This window comes from Narcine bancroftii, chromosome 9 (genome assembly GCF_036971445.1).
Source record: "Narcine bancroftii isolate sNarBan1 chromosome 9, sNarBan1.hap1, whole genome shotgun sequence".
NCBI lineage: Eukaryota > Metazoa > Chordata > Chondrichthyes > Torpediniformes > Narcinidae > Narcine > Narcine bancroftii.
Genome location: NC_091477.1, coordinates 76418333 through 76440878, shown reverse-complemented (window position 1 = coordinate 76440878; position 22546 = coordinate 76418333).

The window sequence follows — 22546 nt, the reverse complement described above, 5'->3', positions numbered from 1 at the left end:
ACCATCAACAAATTTGCTGCCAATACCATGGCAGTGGGTTGTATAAGGTGATGAGTCTGCATACAGAAGGGAGACTGAAAACTTGGCAAAATGGTGCACTCAATGTCACCAAAACTAAGGGGCTGCTCGTTGACATCAGGAAAGGAAAGCCAGAGATACACAAAGGAAAGAGGTGTAGGTAGCACAAGACTCGCACCACCAGGTTCAGGAACAGCTGCTACTCCTCCACCATCAGACTCCTCAACGACAAACTCAATCAGGGACTCATTTAAGGATTCTTGTGTACTTTATTGGTTTCTTTTATTCCCTTTGTATTGCAGTCAATTTGTCTTCATTCATTATTTGTTTACAATTTTTTATTTATTTAAATGTGTATGTTGTGTGCAGTTTTTTTCACTTCCAAGGTAATTCTGCCTTGTAAATCTGAAATCTAATTGAGCCCACGACAACTTAGTTTTAACATCAAAAAAAAATTGAGAGTTTTTGCCCTCTAACATGCTTACAAAATGTGACTGTGATAGGGAGAGATTAAAAAGAATAGCAAACGTTAAGATGAGGGAGCATGAAATGAATTCTGCAAAAGATGTTAAAATATTTAATAATTTCCATTAGAAAATGGAGTGCGGTTAAGGTTTTATAAAAACAGGCAATTATATTATTGCAAATGAAAACAGGAAGCTGAAATTATTCCTTTGTATCAGTATTTACACTGGAGAAGAATAATATCTTGGCCATCATCAAGATATTAAGATATGAAAGAGACTCAAAATTAATGCCAGCAAGAGAATGGTTTCAGAAAGAACAAGGGTGCCAAATTTCCATGATTATTCTCAGGTTTTAAAGGAAGCGAGAACATTGCAGATTATTTTTAAATTTAGAAATACAGCATGGTTCAGCCCACGAGTCCATCCTGCCCAATTTACACCCAATTAACCTACACCCTGGTATGTTTTGAATGCTGGGAGGAAACCAGAGCCTCGGGGAAAACCTATGCAGACGTGGGGAATATTTACAAACTCCTTACAGTCCCAGTCGCTGGCACCATACAGGCGATGCGTTAACCACTACGGCAACCATGCCGCCCCATCTTATCAAAACTTTCCAACTTTCTTGCAATTTGGGATCCAATCTCAAAAATTAGCATTTAGAATTATTTTAAAGAAAATGGAAGAATGGGAATCATACCGTCTGCTTAGGAAATCACCAAAGCCTGTGATTTAAGGACAGGATCACAAAATACCTTAAAAAATATCAGTCTGTTAGGGAAGAACCAATGTGAATTTGCAAAGGGTGTTTTATGCCTTTGAAACTAACTAGGCTACATTCACAGGGAGAATGTAGAAGCTCCTTACAGACCTCTCTAGTGGAAGTCAAGGCAGGGTAAAATGGGAGGTTGTTACTTGACCACTCCTGCTTTACACAACAGTAACCTGGAAGTAGTGTGAAAATGCAAACAGAAGCAAATTAAACCATTTTCTGAACAAACTGAATGGTGAAGCAAAAAGGATCCAATTGCACATACTGCAGGATTATATCAATTGACAATATAAACATTGGCTTTCCTCCAAGACTCACCACCATTATTCACAAAAGTCCTGCAATTAACAAGGAGAATTTTGCACTCCTTGACAAATTACAACATTCATTCTTGATATAGCGAAAAATCTTTTTACTGCAATGAAAAGGGGAAGATTCTTCTTTGTAATCCAAACTACCTCAGCATGCAATAGAGAAACTTGAGAGGATTTCTTAACACTCCTTCCACTCAGCATAAAATTATTCAGCAATTTGGGGTGCACAGTTAGCATAGCGGTTAGCTCAATGCTTTTACAGCCCTAGTAACCCAGGTTCAATTCCAGCGCTGTCTGTATGGAGTTTATGCATTCTCCCTGTATCCCTGTGGGATTCCTCAGAGTGCTCCAATTTCTAACCATGTTCTGAAGACATGTAGGGTTAGTAGATTCATTGTTACATGGGTGCATTTGAGCAGGGCTGGCTCCTGGGCCAGAAGTGTCTATTACTGTACTGTATCTGTAAATTACAATTTTTAAAGAATTAAGAGATGAAATATTGCTAAATTATTTAAAAGGTGTTTATTGTCATTATTGTAACTTAATAACTGCTTTGGTTTTGTATTTGTTAAATGTGGCACCTCGGGCCTTGCAACATTCATAATTTCAATAGCTTTGTTTGCCATTTCTGCAAAGTTATTGAAAACCATAATTAGCTTGGCTTTACTGGTAATATTGCATAAACTCAATGAAAAAAGGAGGATTTCTGGAAAGAAAATATTCTCAAAAACATGAATTTCAAAGGTATCTCCAGAAACATCTGGAAACTATTAAAGCTCCTAAATTCCTTCAAAACTGCTTTCTATCATTGATTTGATCTTCTAACAACTTTGCCTGCTGGAATTTCTTTGGATCACAGACTTCACATTATGCCGTAAAAAAAAATTAACTGCATACCTCAAAATTAATTTACTTTTTTTTGCAAGCAGATATTTTTGCAGTAATTTTTTAAATAAAAATTATTTATTTATGGAAGCTCCTGGTTTGTGAACACAAATCTTCACAGAAGAGGGCATATCCCTGGCAGTTTAATCACCTCCAATTGTTAGATTTGCACTGAAAGAACTAAATACAATCTTTCAAACGCCAGGAGATAAATGAAAGTTCATTTTGCATTTTCATAATCACATACTTCGAAGCAATCCCAGGCCTGCCCAGAAAATACTTTAAATGCATTGCTATATGCGACCTATGTTGGCAAAAGCAGTACATTCCGAAAGAAGATCAACTGATAAAGTCCAGTTTTTTCTAGTCTATGATCAAGCATACAACTGCACATAACAATTTTGATTTAAAATCATTTTTAGATGGATATAACTTTTGATATTTCTGAATATTTCCCGACAATACAAAGAGTAGAGGATTTGGCAAATGGGCAAGTGTACAAAAGACTTCAAGAAGACATGCAGATTCGGAACCGTTTAAATTGACTCGATCAACTCGTCAAGGTTGTCCTTCATCACCAGCTTTGTTTGCATTAGTGATCGAACCATTAGCACAGCTGATAAGACAAAATACACAGATACAGGGAATGAAAGTTTTAGATAAGGAACATAAAATTAATTTATTTGCCGATGATGTATTGGTGTATTTAACAAATCCAGCTCAATCACTTTTGTACTAGGAGTGTCTGATAAATTATGGATATCTTTCTGGATATAAAGTTAATTGGTAAAAAAGTGAAATATTATCAGTAATTGAAGGAAATTATTCAGTTTATAAGAATATTATTACTTTGAAATGGACTGATTGAATGAAGTATTTGGGTATAATTTTGAACATTAATTATCAATCTTTATATAAATTAAATTATATTCTGTGAATAAAAAAATATAAAAATTGATTTGATTAAATGGAAAGATTTACCTATTAATTTATTGGGTAGGATAAATACAATTAAGATGAATATTTTTCTGCATATGCAATATTTGTTTCAATCTATTCCATGTTTACTTGATAATATTTTTTTTTCAAGATTTGAATGAAATGGTTAGGGAGTTTTTATGGAGAGGTAAATTTTCAAGAGTAGCCTTGAATAAATTAACTTGGAAATATGAGTTAGGGGATTACGTTTACCACATTTTCAAAATTATTATGAAGCAGCCCAACTTAAATTTATTAGTTCATTGATGGATTTGGAACAGCACCCTAGTTGGGCCAAAATTGAGATGGCAAATATTTCTGAATTTGAAATACATCAATTTTTGTTTAGATGGAATATAAATTTGTAACAGCAACATAATGTGCCTATATTAAAACATTTAATTAAGTTATGGATAAAGAAAAAAAATGATAGGTTCTAGGGGTGAATTACCGGCTTTGACTCTGTTGTATAATAATCAACTTATTTCTTTTTCAATACACAATCGAAGTTTATTACATTGGAGATTTAAAGGTGTGGAAAATTTGGGTGATTGTTTTAGAGGGTAAATTTTTATCTTTTAATCAGATAAGGGACAGTTATGGTATTGATAAGAATTCTTTGTTTCTTTATTATCAAATTCAATCTTTGGTAAAACGTGTTTGGTAGAGTTATGATTTTACCTGAAATGACTAAATTTGAGACTTTTCTTATGAAAGTACCAGAGAAGGGTTATAATTCATCTATATATCAAATATTACAGGATGGTATGGATAAAAAGGGTTGGGATAAATCCAAAAGTAAATGGGAAGTGGATATTGTTTTTTTTTCTGAGGATGATTGGTTAGATATCTGTTAGGATAGTGTAACTAGACTGATAAATGCATGCTATGCAATGATTAATTATAATTTTTTTTTTTTTTTTTACATCAATTATACTTAACACCTGAAAAACTAAAAAAGTATGGTTTTCATGAATCAGATTTGTGTTTTAGATGTGGTAATTCTGTTGGAACTTTTTTCACGCTGTCTGGTCATGTACATATATACAATCTTTTTGGAAGAAGATTCAATTGTTTTTAGAATACCTGTATAAGATTAAAATACCTTTAGATCCGACAGTATTTTTATTGGGTAGTTTGCAACCTCTGAAAGGTTTGGGTTTAGATAATGCTAAATATACAAAAGCAAGTTGAAATTTATCTGTAGCGAAAAAATGTATTGTTAGTATGTGGAAAGATACAAATATGATTGATATTAATAGATGGCATAATGAGATGAAATATTGTTTAATAATGGAAAAATTACATATGTTTTGTGTGATAATTATAGTTTTTTTATTAATAAGTGGTTGTTATATTCAGAATATTTACATTTTGATTTACATTGATTAGATTTCAATATGTAGGTTTAATTTTTCCTTAATTTTTTTTTCTTTATGGCTCTCCTTAGGAGAGTTGGCTGAAGTGGGCGGGGGGGGGGGGGGTGGGGTTCTTTTTTTTTCTTTTCTTTTTTTTCTATAAAATAGAACATTCATGTTTATGGTTAATTGTTGTATGTTATTTACTATTTGTATTTTGATCGAATAAGTTTAAAAAAAAAGACATGCAGATTGACAGAATGGGCAAGTACATACAGGTTGATGGTTTAAAAAAAAGCCAACAGCTTTGAAAATAAACCAAGGAATATGAATACGATCAATGCTGCTCAATGTGATAGAAGGGCAGCATATTTAAAAAGCGCAGCACAGTTAGTGTAGCAGTTAGTGCAACGCTGTTACAGCACCGGAGATCAGGACTGGGGTTTGAATCTCACACTGTCTGTAAAGAGTTTATACATTCTCCCTGTATCTGCAAAGGTTTTCTCCGGGGCCTCTGGTTTCCTCCCACCCTCCAAAACTTGGTGGGGGGGGGTCAATTTGTTGGGTGGCACGGACTCATTGGCCAAAAGGGCCAATTACCATGCTGTATGTCTAAATTTAAAAATCAAATATTTACTTGGAAGTATGCAGACAGGTAAATGAACCAGGAAATAAAATCAGTAGAATTTTGGTTTATGAAATTAATTCAATCCACACAAAAAAAACATTTGACTAAAGTTAGAGAACTGAGTGACTTTTGAACACTGCATTATTGAAAGGAATGTAGAGTTATTGAAAATTCATGGCACATGTTCATTGAGGTGATACCAAATATCAAGATATGTAACAGAGGAGAAATGGAAGATTATGGAACTAAATTCACATATCAGAGATTGATAAGACATTAATCAAAGATCATCATCAGGTTAACCGTCATTGAAGAGATTGGGAGGCATTACTTGATCAAATTTCTTTACATTGAAATAGAGAATATATTGGAGTAATTGAAGCAGAATAACTGTTTGTGAGGAAACAAGGCATATAATTTAAGCAAAAGATGATAAAGACAATGTGAAGTGGGGTAACAGGTTTAGTTTCAAATTGCTCTGGTCCAGATTCCATATCTATTAAAAGGGAACAAACTAAAGCAACAACAAAAAAAAAATCAGCTGATCTAGGCAAAGAGCTCGTCAATTTTGATTGAATTCTTCTAGCGGTTTAATTTCTTTTAAACCAGATTCCAGCATCTGATATTAATTGTATCTTAAATCTACTCATTTTCAAATCCTGCTAATGCCCCTTCAGGTGACCCATCAGGCTTGAAGTAGACTCAAGGACTTTACAATGGCTCTTCAGCAATACAGGATCAATCCTGACCCTGGCTGCTCACTGTGTGGAATTTGTACATTCTCTCAGTGAAAATATTGATTTCCCTTGGGAACTCTGGCTGCCTCCAATATTTCAAAGAGGTGATAGTTGGCTAATTTACTCCTAAAAGTGAGATTTTAATGTGGTAAGCAGCAAAAGAATCAAAGAGGAGCTTTAATGGGCAAGAGAGATAGAATAAATGTTGAGCTGCAGAGAAAGAGCAGAGACTGGACTGTGCTGAAAGCTAGCATGAACCTAATGAGCTGAATGGTCTCCTTGTATGTCATGGCAAGTTACATTTTGAAAGGAAGTTGCAGAATTTAGTGGTAAGAAGGAATGGACAGTATTTGGTTTTAATCAAAAATAAAAATGTAAAGCCTGAAATGAGACTTGCACAATCTTCAGCAAAATCTCACCATTTCAGAAGAAAGTCACTGATGAAACAGTTGAAAATGTTTTGAGGAACTCCTGTGATGTCCTGGAGCTTGGAAGATTGATTTTTAATAACCACAATTACTTTCCTTTCTACAAGTTGTATTAATCAATAGAGCATTTTCCCCTTGATGGCTTTTGATTCAATTTTTAGTAGTTTTCCTGTTGGCTCATTCAAACAAATGGCATCACCAGAGTTTCTCAAGGTTGTCCTCAAAACATCTTCAACTGCTTTATTAATGCCTTTCCTTTCATTTTAAGGTCAGAAATGGCAATGTTTTCTGAGTGTCCAATTTTAGTCAATGTCAGGAACAGTCATCTTCTGAAGGGATTCAGCTTTATCCAAGGCAATGAGGGTGTCTGGAGCTGAGGCAGTGGTGGATTAACTACCATCTGGGCCTAGCCTGAGGTTTAGTAAGGCTCCCCTTGAATTTTCCCCTGCCCCCACTCTTCATTGAATAGAATAAAGTGAAATTGTTCCAATTATTAGCCTTTGGGCATGATGCCCTCACATATTATAAATTTATCTGCTGGGAATTCAGCAGTTGGTGTTTGATTGAAGGAGGGGAGGAAAAACAAAAATCAAACAAAACTTTACCTTACAGAAGCAGTTTACTAGCCCTGAATAATTTGAAAAGTGTGTTAGTTAAAAAGGATAAATAAAATGAGTTTAAAAAAACAAGCTCGATACAAAATAATACAGAAGAGAGTCTTTTTTTAAAAAAAAGTAAACCTCCTGTGAGCAACCCTGCATGATCCAAGCTCTGCTGCAGGGGGCAGACCTCACATTCGCACATGTGTACAATTGTGAGCATTGATTGACGGGTAGCAGCGTGACCAGCGGAGCCCGAATTGATAGATGGGACCAAGATGCCACTGCTGAGTGACAGGTGAATGCGGTACTTCCACAAGCCTTGATTGACAGGTTGGCCCAGGATTAACATGAGCCCATATTGGCAAGTGGTTACATTGGTGTACAAGTGGTTGTGACAGGCCCCTAGGCTTCAGTCTACTCAGCTACTGAGCTAGTAGTCTGGTGAACCCCAAAATGAGCATCATTGAACAGACTTCTGGAGAGTTACTGCTGCTTTATAAAACCATCAGTGCTCCCATACTACTCCAACTCTCACCATAAACTACTCTAGGACCACCAACGATCAACCCAAAATATTGACTGAATATTTCTACCCAAGCATGAATGCACCCTGACTCAGTGAGTCCATCCAACAGTTTATTATTTGCACAAGAATTCAGGAGCTGCAGTTTCGGTGTTTCTGATTTTCCACCAAACATCAGCCTGCACAAGCCATTAGTGCACCATTGTTTCATCACCAACGATCAGGACCAGGGTTCGAATCCAGTGCTGTCTGCAAGGAATTTGTGCATTCTCCCCACGTCTGCGTGGATTTTCCCCGGGGGCTCCAGTTTCCTCCGACCATTCGAAACGTACTGAGGGTTGTAGCTTATTTGGGTGTAATTGGGCAGCATGGGCTTGTAGGCCAAAATAACCTGTTACTGTGCTGTATGTCTAAATTTAAATATTAAAATTTAAATATAAACAGGTTTTCTTACACTAACTGCAACTGTAAACATTAATTTATACATAATTTTAAATGTATTATCTCTTTTTCTCTCAACATATTGCAGTAATTTAATTTATGCTATTGGTTAGTCAGTGTATCTTGTATACCTGTTTGGCTGCAACAAGAAAGAATATTGGTACATCTATACATTATACTTATGAGCGGACAATAACCTGCTGTCGTCATCATCACTGGAAGATTTAGGAGTGAATGAGATGAATTGTGCAGGGTCAGGGTGTGATAGTACAGATCTATCACCAATGTATATAGTGTATATAGTTACTGTATCTAGATTGTGCTTACAGCGATTGGCTGAGAGCTAAGCCACGCCTATTGTCTGGGCCTTAAAGGGTTGTGTCCTTAGCCAGGTCGGATCATTCCGGACTGGTCGGCCACCTGTGAAGAGCTCCTGTCTTTTGCTAATAAAAGCCTTGGTTTGGATCAACAAGTCTTTGACGAGCTCTACACACGGTTCAGAGCATCATTTGAACATAATGTATCTGGTGAAAATAAAGGTCGGTTCAGTGCTAACAGTCAGTTCATGGACAACCAGTATCATTTCAACATGTAATGTCCTTCCAAAGCAATTTCAAAGGTGATGCAGTTGAAACTAACAAAGCACATGTTGTTGATGCACAGTATGAAGACATAGAAGCCCATTGGGAAAAGCTTCCTGAAAATGAACAAAGGCATGATGTGAATTTCATTTCAGAAAACTAGAACTTGGGTGTAATGCAGACCAACAGAAGGGAGTAATGAAGGTACATCTGCCTGGATCGAGGGTGGGGGGGAGAGCAAATGAAAGAAAACAGCTATACTTCCATGCTAATAATTTACCATTGAGGGTCAGAGAAGGAGAGGAGGATCAGATCCACAGTGTGTCACAGATCAGAGAAAAGCTTTGAACCCAATCTGGATAACAGTCATTTCTTTTAGATTACTGTTTCTTTAAACTTTTTCAGGATTAAAGTAAGTATGCTTAAAATAGAGCTTACATTATGAAAATGCTTGTATTGCAGCAATGTTGCAACATTCAGAGAGAGAGTTCCATAAAAGACTATCCTGTTTGAGAAGCAGTCTGTTTGAGAGAAATGAGCTCACAACACAAAATTGATGCATGTGTCTCTTTGCTTTTTAAAATTGTGTTTATTAGAACATGTTAATGATTCAATTTTTAGGATATCCTCCAGTATCTTGGAGAGTGATATGGATCCGTGAAAACAACTTCACTGTTGTGAAGGTAACATGTCATTCAACACTTCTATTAGTAAACAGTCATTACACAATCACACAAATCTTAAGAAAGCAGTGTTATTGTAAAATACCACAACTGACATTAAACAAAGTGATTGAAATTGTCATAGACTGTCCCACATTCATCAGTTTATGAAATCTACTTTTACTTCTTCCAATGCACTGTTTCCTTTATTGACTGATCTTTGTCAGGAACATGTTGTAAAGTGCCTTTCAAGTTTAACTAGGATTTCCTGTACAAATATTTGTAAAGTAGCATCTGAATCATACCAAGGAGAAGGAACATCTGCAATATTAAATAAATCTATTTGCATTAAACTATGCCACTAAACTAGGGAGAAACAGTTGACAAAGTTGAGCAGGAAAGAAGATCTGGGAGAATGCCCCTAATTTTTGTTCTCTTGTAAGATCCAGGGAAGGATTACATTATTTCAGCTGACTTTTATTTTGTAGTCATGCTGTAAAATTTCCCAGAAAATCCTGGCTGTTCAACAAAATAGATACACGTGTTATTTTGAAGAAACAAAGAGGACTTGTTTTACAATACAGCGCTTGTGAGCTGAACAAGGCAACTGCAAAACTCTGATGTCAGCCCTCCCAAATTCATTCCGCAGACGAGAGGCAATAGCACCTCCTGGTGAGAAAAATTGTAGTCAAACAACTTAAATATTAATTGAAAACGCAGCATAGAATTCAAAAGCCAAGAAAATTAGATTGCGCAGTGCCCGTTTTTAAGGGAGAACAGTCCATTTTCAATCTTATCTGGAGTGATTCAAGCTGGAATCAATTTCAGGTGACATTGCATCTGATGTGAAAGTCAGTTTGCCAATGGAGAATTATTTAACATTTGTATTTACTCAGTGGTGTGCATTTGCAAATATCATCAACTTCCATTATTTGTTTATTTGTTTACCACATGGTTAAAGCTGCTTCCAGCCATTGAATCTGTACCCTCAAACTACACCCATTTATCCTACCATTCTGTATATTTTTTCAGGGTGGGTGGAACCTGGGGAAAACGTACGCATGTCACAAGGAGAACACACGAACTCCTTACAGACAATGCCAGATTCAAACCTGGGTTAGTGATACTGTAAAAGCTTTGTTCTAACTACTCTGCCACTCATCTAAACCTATCTCAAGCTGTACAAGTATGCGATCATGGGCTACAAAGTGAAATAAAGCAACGGAGCTTCCCTCCCCAATGAGAATGTAGTCTAGATTCACTTCAAACAAGAGGGAAGCGAGCCAGCAGCGCACACCATTTCACCCTCAGGTGCCCCTGTACACATTCACCACTGTGAATGTCAGATTGGCCTTCCTGAAAGTGAAGCTGCAGAAAGTAACAGGCCCAAATGGAGCTCCTCGACTATTCTGCTAGCTTGTGCAGACCAACTGGCCTGGCAGGACACCTGTAGCATCTCTGTGCTGCAGACAGTAGTAACCGGATTTAAAGGAGCCACAAAAATTCTGGTACCAAAAGAAATATAATAATGAGCCTAAATGAAACCACCCAGTGGTTGTTTTTCTTCCCTTTCTCTCTTACCGTGAATGGTGACTATCTGCCGATCAGCAGACGGAAGGCAATTTTCTGTAATATTACATGTTCTGTACTATTGTATGACAATAAAGGAATCCTGCATCTTGAATCACCATGAAATATTTGGAGAGCCTGGACTCTAGGGTTGTTCACTTGACACCAGACTTCACTCCATCGAGAACATCTTCATGAGGCGATGTCTTAAGAAAGCAGCCTCTATTCCTCATGAACCCCCACTGCCCAGGCCATGCCCTCTTCACTCTGCTACCATCAAGAAAAAGAAATTGGTACAAGAGATTGAAGACGTGCATTCAGTGGCACAAGGAGAGCTCCTTTCCCACTGCCATCAGATTCCAGAATGACCAATCACCCAAAGACACTGCCTTACTTTGACTTTTTGTGCATTATTTTTGGAAGATGGTTATAATTATGAATGTTTCCTCTGTGACGCTGCTGCAAAACAACAAATTTCCTGACTTGTTCATGACAATAAATTCTGATTCTGATTCAATTCCCCTGCTATCACAACAGTCCCTGGTGGATGCCACTCCGTGCCCCTTCACTCAGCCCTGCAACATCTGGATTACATAGGAACATAGGAAGTAGGATCAGGAGTAGGCCAAAAATGGCCCATCGAGCCTGCTCCGCCACTCAATAAGATCATGGCTGATCTAATTTATGACCCAACTCCACCTACCTGCCTTCTCCCCATATCCTCTAATTCCTCTATCATGTAAAAATTTATCTAACCGAATTTTAAATATGTTTAATGAAGCAGCCTCAACCATTTCCCTGGTTAGAGAATTCCAAACATTCACTACTCCCTGGGAAAAACTATTTTTCCTCATCTCTGTCCTAAATCTACTCCCCCGAATATTGAGACTGTGTCCTCTCATTTTAGTTTCCCTGGCCAGCTCAAAAAACCTTCCTACAGCTATTCTATCCATACCCTACATAATCCTATATGTTTCTATGAGATCTCCTCTCATTCTTCTGAACTCGAGCGAATACAATCCTATACGATTTAATCTTTCATCATAAGTCAACCCCTTCATCCCAGGCATCAACCTAGTAAACCTCCTCTGGACCATCTCCAAAGCCAGTATATCCTTCCTCAAATATGGAGACCAGAACTGGACAGTACTCCAGGTGTGGTCTGTACCTTGTACAGTTGCAACATTACCTCCCTACTCCTGAATTCAATTCCTCTTGCGATGTAAGCCAACATTCCATTTGCCTTCTTAATAACCTGCTGCACCTGCAACCTCTTCTCTTTGGCTTGGCTTCGCGGATGAAGATTCATGGAGGGGTAAAAGTCCACGTCAGCTGCAGGTTCGTTTGTGGCTGACAAGTCCGATGCGGAACAGGCAGACACGGTTGCAGCAGTTGCAGGGGAAAATTGGCTGGTTGGGGTTGGGTGTTGGGTTTTTCCTCCTTTGTCTTTTGTCAGTGAGGTGGGCTCTGCAGTCTTCTTCAAAGGAGGTTGCTGCCCGCCGAACTGTGAGGTTCCAAGATGCACGGTTTGAGGCGATACTGCCCACTGGCGGTGGTCAATGAGGCAGGCACCAAGAGATTTCTTTAGGCAGTCCTTGTACCTCTTCTTTGGTGCACCTCTGACACGATGGCCAGTGGAGAGCTTGCCATATAACACGATCTTAGGAAGGCGATGGTCCTCCATTCTGGAGACATGACCTACCCAGTGCAGTTGGATCTTCAACAGCGTGGATTCGATGCTGTTGGCCTCTGCCATCTCGAGTACTTCGATGTTAGGGATGAAGTTGCTCCAATGAATGTTGAGGATGGAGCGGAGACAACGCTGGTGGAAGCGTTCTAGGAGCCGTAGGTGATGCCGGTAGAGGATCCACGATTCGGAGCTGAACAGGAGTGTGGGTATGACAACGGCTCTGTATACGCTTATCTTTGTGAGGTTTTTCAGTTGGTTGTTTTTCCAGACTCTTTTGTGTAGTCTTCCAAAGGCGCTATTTGCCTTGGCGAATCTGTTGTCTATCTCGTTTTCGATCCTTGCATCCGATGAAATGGTGCAGCCGAAATAAGTAAACTGGTTGACCGTTTTGAGTTTTGTGCCCGATGGAGATGTGGGGGGGCTGGTAGTCATGGTGGGGAGCTGGCTAATGGAGGACCTCAGTTTTCTTCAGGCTGACTTCCAGGCCAAACATTTTGGCAGTTTCCGCAAAACAGGACATCAAGCACTGAAGAGCTGGCTCTGAATGGGCAACTAAAGTGGCATCATCTGCAAAGAGTAGTTCACGGACAAGTTTCTCTTGTGTCTTGGTGTGAGCTTGCAGGCGCCTCAGATTGAAGAGGCTGCCATCCGTGCGGTACCGGATGTAAACAGCGTCTTCATTGTTGAGGTCTTTCATGGCTTGGTTCAGCATCATGCTGAAGAATATTGAAAAGAGGGTTGGTGCGAGAACACAGCCTTGCTTCACGCCATTGTTAATGGAGAAGGGTTCAGAGAGCTCATTGCTGTATCTGACCCGACCTTGTTGGTTTTCGTGCAGTTGGATAACCATGTTGAGGAACTTTGGGGGGCATCCGAGGCGCTCTAGTATTTGCCAAAGCCCTTTCCTGCTCACGGTGTCGAAGGCTTTGGTGAGGTCAACAAAGGTGATGTAGAGTCCTTTGTTTTGTTCTCTGCACTTTTCTTTGAGATGTCTGAGGGCAAAGACCATGTCAGTAGTTCCTCGGTTCTGGGAGAACATTCTCGGCGACACTAGGTATTATTCTATTTAGGAGAATCCTAGCGAAGATTTTGCCTGCAATAGAGAGCAGCGTGATTCCCCTGTAGTTTGAGCAGTCTGATTTCTCGCCTTTGTTTTTGTACAGGGTGATGATGATGGCATCACGAAGGTCCTGAGGCAGTTTTCCTTGGTCCCAGCAAAGCTTGAAAAACTCATGCAACCTGCAACCTAACCTTTTGCGATTCATGCACAAGCACTCCCAAGTCCCTCTGCACAACAGCATGCTGTAGTTTTTCACCCTTTAAATAATATTCAGCTCTTTTATTTTTCTTGCCAAAGTGGATAACCACTTACTAACATTGTACTCCATCTGCCAGACCTCTGCCCACTCATCCAGCTTAACTATATCCCTCTGCAGACTCTCCACATCCTCATTACAATTTGCTCTTCCACTCAATTTGGTGTCATCCACAAACTTGGCTACACCACATTTTGTCCCCTCCAAGTCATCAATGTAAATGATGAACAGTTGTGGGCCTAACACCGACCCCTGCGGCACCCCACTTACCACTCTCTGCCAACCTGAAAAACTCCCACTTATCCCAACTCTCTGCCTCCTGTCAGACAACCAATTTTCAATCCAGGCCAATATACTTCCCCAGACTCCACTTTCCTGTAACTTACTGATAAGTCTCTTTTGCGGCACCTTATCAAACGCTTTCTGGAAATCCAAATATGCAACATCAACCTGTTCCCCTCTATCCACTGCACCCGTTATATCCTCAAAGAATCCTAACAAGTTTGTCAAACAAGATCTTCCCTTTCTAAAACCATGCTGCTTCTGCCTGATTGAACCCTTACGTTCCAAAAGTTTCACTATTTCATCTTTGATGACGGCTTCAAGCATTTTTACAACTACAGATGTCAAGCTAATTGGCCGATAATTTCCAGTCTTCTGCCTAATCCCTTCTTAAAAAGTGGCGTGACATTTGCTGTCTTCCAGTCTGCCGAGACCTGCCCAGAATCCAAGGAATTTTGGTATATGACCACCAATGCATCAACTACAACTTCTGCCATTTCCTTCAGAACCCTTGGATGTATATTATCAGGACCAGGTGATTTGTCTGGCTTTAGTCCCATTAGTTTCTCCATCACTACTTCCTTTGTAACAACTATTTTATCAAGACCCTTCCCAACACTCGCATCCTTAACTCCGCACTTGGGCATGCTGGACATGTCTTCCACCATGAAGACTGAAAATATTTGTTCAATCCCTCGGCCATTTCCTCATTTTTTGCTACCAGTTTTCCTTTTGCATCCTCCAAGGGTCCTATGTTAACTCTGGCCACCCTCTTCCGTTTTATATATTTATAAAATTTTTTGCTTTCTGTTTTTATATTTTGTGCCACAAGGACTATTATTCATTGACTACAGGTTTGCCTTCAATATCATGCCAAATAAACTGATCTCCAAACTCTAAGACCTTGGCCTAAGCAGATCCCTCTGAAGTTTGATCCTTGAGTTCCTTTCCTGAAGATTGCAATTAGGAGACAACACCATTGCACTTAATACTGGCATCATGCAAGGCTGCATACTCAACCCCTATTATACTTCCTGTACACTCATGATTGTTTGGCCAACTTGTGCTCCGACTCCTTCCATAAAGTTGCAAATGAGACCACCATCTCAAGTTGGATCTCAAGCAATGATGGACCAGAATATAGAAGGGAGTTTGAGGGACAACCTCTCCCTCCATGTGAGCAAGAATAAGGAGCTGGTCATAGAATTCCACAAGAAGAATGGAGCACACCACCACCCCCCCCCCCACCCCACCCCCGTCCACATCATCAGTACAGAGAGGGGAATTCTGCGGAGTAAACCTTTACTGTCCTGTCTTTGTCCAAGTACATCGAGGCATCCCTTAACCTTAACAGATGCACCATGAACAGTATCCTGTCAGAATGCATCGCTGCATGGCATGGGAACTGCTCCATCCAAGATCATAAGAAACTTTAAAGAGGTGTCCAAAACATCTCAGATCATCACTCAAACTTCTCTCCATCGACACCACTTGCACTTCCCACTACCTCAGAAAAGCAGCCAATATATTAAGGGATTTGTCCTATTCCAATCATTAAAAGATTGCATCATCAAATACAAGGACAGCTTCATTCCCACTATTTTCAGACTTAAGCTTGTGAAATAATGTTGCCTTTGCTCTGTTTTAACTGATCTCTCTCTGTAACTCTACACTTTACACTGTTTTGATTACTTGTATACTGGGATGAATAGCTGGATTGTTTGCAAAATGAACTTTCTCACTGTACCTCAGTGAATGTGGCAATAAGGTTGAAATTAATCCTGAATCCTATTATTTATTTTATTTATTGTCACATGTAACGAAGTATAGTGCAAAGCTTTATAATAAGAGTTGACCTTTGTACAAAGGAGCAGCAAGATGGTGACTACCCTTCAAGCGTGTGGACCACTAAGATGATTAATAGTAAAAACAGCATATGATTTTTTTTCTTTGATAAAATTTAAGAAAGAATGCAATCAAAAGAACTTCAATTTAATTGCTAATAACAGGTATGTGTGATGTTCAAAAAGGACCTTTTATTTCTAAATATCTTTTATGATGACACTCATGTGTCAATCTTCCCCAATTGTTTTACAGTGGCAGTTGTGGAAAAATAGGAACAAAGGTGAATCAATATTGATCGATAGGAGGGCAGAATTGGAGGCATACAAGTTGAACCAAAAGTGGGCCTTGAGATTGTTGAAGGTAGATAGGAGATATGATAGAGGGTAGGGACCCAGTTCTTTTCACAGACGTGTTGGACAAGATTTGGTCATTCATTTTATTGGATGCAATTTTTATTAGTGTAGTGATGCACTCTGACAGCCCTACAAACTGCCAGACACAGTGAAATACAACTGCAGGCGGCAGGGCTGTCAGATCATGGCTGGCCGTGTTGTGAAATAGAACTGTGCAATTGGCGGGGCTGTCAGAGCGCCGTACACAATATGTCACTTGCATAGTCACCACTGGAGGCTAGAACCCCCCCCCTCCCCCCCTTAAAATTCTGGGTTCCCGATGAACCAAGCAAATCATTGTACAATGGGAAAGGTTCCCCATGAGCAGAACGCCCAGTAAGTTTACCTGCTTCCTAGGAGGGTAGGGAGTGTGAAAGGGGCTAAGTATGGATAGGCAATTTAGAGCTGTCATACGGAGACAGCTCAGTGTTTACACAGGTTATTGAAAATCAAATATCATTCTCTTGTGGCCAGTCATTCAGTTGGGAATAAGCCTGATTGATGTAACGTGCAATCAGGTCATTACTCCCTGTCATAACCCTTCTGCCAATTAGTTGTTGAAGTGACTATGTAAAATAGATGCAGAATCACAGCATCCCACAATGTTATATTGTGCAAACATTGGATGAACAGATTTTCTTATTCTTTTGTGAACAACACAGTTTGCTTTAATAAATTACAACAGAAACATTAATAATGAGTCTGGAGACAGCAGAATACTGGAGACCTAGAAGGTAGAGAAAAAAAGCTAGTTTCTAGTAATATTTAGAATGAGAGCAAATGGGCCGAAGAGATAGAAACTAAAAGCAGGTGAAAAGATGAAAAGAAATTGCGTTGATAGAGAAATGGAACAAGGGAAAAATACATTAAAGTACATATAGAGAGAGAGAATTATAGGGTTGAAATATTGGTAAGAAAAATAAGGAAAAAATAGTTTAATTAATTAAAGATCAATGAGCTGAAGTTTTAAAAAAAGCAATTAAATTAAATACAAGGATATTTAAATACCATTGCCCTTTTGTTGCAAGAAGAAATGGTACAATTTGTCGATCTGTTAATTGATTTTAAAATGCACATAGTCAACACATGGCAGAACAAATGAGTGTTTTCTTTGTAGCCTGGTCATCCTGCATCCTAAATCACAAGTAAAAATTGATACCATATTTATCTCTGCCTGTTACCTTTGGCAGATATCCCCTGAGTCAGTTCAGAAAAATGCTAACACAATTTGAATACAAATTGATTTGTCTGATGGCACAGTTAGATTCATTTCTCATAACTACACAAGAAAAATGAAAGACACAAATCCTTCAGCAGAAGAGCATACTTAGATCATCAATACACTCTCATTGTAATTCAAATCAAAGGAATGCTTGAAACCATTAACTAATAATATCCTCGAATACACAGTAAAAGACTTGGGCTTATTCACAATAACAATAATGACCTGTATTACGATATTGTTGCTTAGAGCTCATTTGACATAGACTTATTAAAAGGTTGAAATTAAAACACAGAATGCCAGATGTTTATAAACACTGAATTCTAACCTGACCTGCAAAAACTCAATGTAGATTTGACCACATCAGAGAATGTGATATATATATATAACTGAAAGAGTGGCGTGAGAAAAATGATTTCTGATTTATGGAATAACAAACATTAGTAGTGATGTTAATACACCACTATTTGATTTACAAGTATCTGCATTGTAGTTTAAACACATGACAAAAATGAGATCAAGAAACAAAAGCATAATTACATCATTCCATTTGGATTGACGATCATTAAATGAACCAAGAAAAACCACCTTGTGTTTTATGCCAAGCTATTTTGATTATTAAGAACAAACAAAGGAAAACTCTATTTACAGTATTAGTTATCACCTGTAAATTAAAGGAGCAATACATAACATTGCATTTGGGCACTCTCTCACCAGATGGCATTAACATCAACTTTCCCCGTTCTGCTAAATCATGTTGTGATAGAGTGCTACCACCAGGAGGAGTCAGAGATGGGGGAATGTTGCATCTTGTAATGTTGTGTCTTTAGTAGATTCAAGATGGATGCCTTCCCAATGAGGTCTGCATGTCTGTATTCTGTTTTTTTAGTGCTGGTTGCTTAGTTAATAAATCTAGTTGCTTTAAAAAAAGAACCCAAGTTTCTTTATTGAAATAAAAGAAACGTCACATGGTACCCAGAGTGGAAGAAACAGCCAAGAATGAAAGAAAAAAATCCAATGTGCATTGTAAGTAACAGTCGATATCAGCAGAGAAAATATGGAGACTTTAAAAACTGCTAATGCTGTAAAATAGTCTCGAAATGTTGATCATGAGTAGAGGCTGTTTAAGCAAAGGTTTATACTTTACCTGCAAGCAATTGGAATCAATAGCCAACCAGATACACAGAAGATTGCAATGCTACTTACTGAGGCAAGACTTCAAGCTTTAGAGCTTTTCAACATATTTGTTTTTTTTCCTGAGGCAGAAGACCAAAGCAAATTTGGCAAGGTTGTAGAGATGCTTGATGAACAATGTTCACTAAAGAAAAATGAAACCTTCACGAGGTATGTGTTTCACTCATCCATGCAGCTAGGGAGAAAGCTTTGATACTTTAAAAAAAAACAGACTTAAAACTAAAAGCAAGAACATGCAATTTTGGGTCGCTGCAAGATTCAATGATCCGTGATCAAATTGTGTTTGGGATTATTGATCAGAAAGTGAGAGAGAGGTTGCTGCAAAAGATAGAGCTTACCTTGGCAGGAACTATGAAGATGTACCACACCAGTGAACTAACTCTGCAGCACGTGATAAAGTTTGGTAATAGTGGAAAAGCCAATGAAAATGAAGGCATGGTTGTAGCCACAGTGTTTGAACAAACACACAAACAAAAAATGAGATATAGGAACCAACAAAAAGATGGAAAGGCATTCAATTGTAATCAATGAGACAAAACAATGCCCAGCTTATGGTAAAGTCTGTAACAAGTGCAAAGGGTAGAATCACTATGTAAAGCAATGTTTTTCCAAAAGGAAACTAAACAGAAATAAAAGTGTACACACTATAGAAAAAACTGCTCTCAGTGAGCCAGTTTTCGTGGGCAGGAAGTGAACAGTGTCGAGCAGGACAAATGGACTGTGTCATTGCATGCAAATGGAACAAATATTCCTTTCAAGTTAGACACAGGGGAAAAAGGTCACTTTGATCTATGAGCACAACATCAGGGAAATGAAAGTAAAGCCATACATCAATGCAAATCCTGTACTGCTCAAAGCCTACAATGGACAGAAAGCTATATGTCAACTCAAGGTGAAAGTTAAAGAGCACCACCTTAAGTTCACAGTAGTCCCAGATGGACATTAACCACTGCTTTGTGACAAACCATATGAAGACTTACACCAAGTCAAGAAGGTGCATCACATCATCAGGGACCATGCACAGAAACAGCGTAGAGAAAATACAGGGTCAATTTCCCAACATCTTCAAGGGGTTTGGAGTTCTACCATTGACCTATAAGATACAGCTAAAAGAGGATGCACAGCCAGTAGTGCATGCCCTGAGGAGGATTCCAGTGCCACTAAAAGACAAGCTCAAGCTGAAACTTGACCTAATGATGCCACTAAGGGTCCTAAAGAAAGTGAAGGACCTCACAGAATGGGTGAATTCAATGGTGTTTGTCATAAAGAAGAACAGTGGCTTCTGTGTGTGCATGGACCCAAAAGTCTTGAATGCCAATATAAAAAAGGGAACTGTTGTGAGTGAGGAAACAGTAAGTCTCAAAGGCAATGACTCTGAACACTTTTTTTATGTAGTGAAGGGAAGTGTGGGAAAATGGTAACTGATGTAGCACACACACAAATACAGTTTACAGCAGCTGTAGGAAAGAAATAACAGGCAATTAATAATGAACATGGGGAAAATAGTATGGGAACTAAATGCAAATACATACAAATGACTGGTATATACAATGATCAAGGAAAAATCACAAAGCTGCCTCACCACCCCTTGACTCAGTGCAGGCACAGCTCTATGCTGCAAGAGACACTAATTAAACACTCCTAACCCTTTTAACAATGCACATCTTACCAACAGTTTCTCCATTACCTTTCCACATTTCTAGGCCTGGAGTGAAGCAGGATAATCCCAAACTGGCAAAGTGATAAAACAAAGAGCACAAGGCACCTTTATAGTGCTGGAGAGACAAACTCAGATCATTTCCAGGGGACCAATGACTCGATGCCAGGAGGGTTAATCCAATTACAACAGCCAATGGCCCAAGGCCAAGTACAGGCAGGCTGGAGAGCCCAATCCAGGTAATTTACATGGATCCAACAGCAAGATGTGCACTAATGGGTGGGGTGAAGCCAAACTTTGATTGGCAGCTGGTGTATACTCCAACTAGGTTGGGGACAACATGACAGCTACAACCCTTCCCAATACAGGAACATTATCAGATTCCAACCTGGTATGAAATTACAGGTGAGATGGCCGGTGCTAAGTTTTTCACTAAATTGGATGCATCCCATGGCTTCTGGCAAATAAAACTGCATGATGATGGCACAAAATACTGTACATTTAATACACCATAAGGCTGATACTCCTGTCTGAGGACGCCTTTTGGAATTTTCTCAGCTCCGATGTTTCACAGGACAATGGAGCCCATCATTTCAGGCATAATGGGGTACGTGTGTACATGGATGACATGATCCTATTGGGATCCTCACAAAAACAACCTAATGAGAGGCTCATCAAAGAGCTACAACACATCCAGAAGTTTGGATTAAAGTTAAACAGAGAAAAATGTCAATTTGGTGTGAAGGAAATCACCTTTCTGGGAGATAAACTGTCAGAGTCAGGAGTGAAGCCAGACATGAGCAAGGTGTAAAGGGTGCATGAGGGACATCTTGGAATTGAAAAATGCAAGAGGAAGGCCAGAACTGCTGTTTATTGGCCAGGGATAAACAGTGACATTGTCAGGATGGTCTCCAGCTGTGAGACCTGTTTGAAGAACTGCACACTTAAAAGTGTTTCATGTTATGTTTGTGTTGAACTTTAAATTGAAAGAATACTGTATTAATGTGCCGTGTTTGATTAAACATCTCAAGAAAAGGAGATGTAGTGATGGACTGATACCACCAGGAGGAGTCAGAGATGGCGTGTGTAGCATCTGGGGAATGTTACATCTTATAATGTTCTTGCACCTTTAGTAGATTCAAGATGGATGCCCTCCCATGAGGTCTGCATGTGTGTGTTCTGTTTTTAGTGCTGGTTGCTTAGTTAATAAATCTAGTTGTTAAAAAGAACCCAGGTTTCTTTATTGTAATCAAAGAAACATCACAGACCACTCCCCCTTCTCCCTCTGAATTTCCTTTTCTTCAGCTCTCCACCCCCTTCCCTTTCCATTTACAGAGCTTTTCCCCTCCCTCTATTTTCACTTGTGCCCTCACTCCCAATCTATCTATTACCTCTTGCCTCTGGGCCTGTGCTCCTCCTCCTGTCTCTCTCCCACCATTTTATTCAGGCACCTGCCTACATTTTGCTCATACCTTGATGAAGACCTCAAGCCAGAAATGTCGATAATGATTCTTTCCCTTTGCTCTGTAAAGTATGCTGTGTGACCTGGTGAGTTTCTCCAGCATTTTGTTTTTACTTCATTCACTGCCCCTGCAGACTTATGTGTTTCATTCACAGTAATAGTTGCACGATTGAACATTATGAAGTGATATGAAAAAGAAATGTCTGAAATTAAAATTCCAGAATGCTATGTCTATATTTAACAGTCATGAAGGACTTAATTGAAGTGAGTTAACTTTATGTACATGGCAATGAAGCTCAGCTTGTTGGAGAAATGTAGTCTTGTTGTGTGATATTGACATGGCCAAAATTGTCCTTGGGGGAAATAGTCCAAAAATAATAAAAACAATACGTCCTTCAAATGTCTGGTTAAAGCTGAACAGCAGCAATTGTGATTCAAGAAGAACCATTGACTGAATGGCTGCAACAACCAGGATTTCCTTTTAGGTTAACATGAGCATGGAGAGATGTGATGCACATTTCTC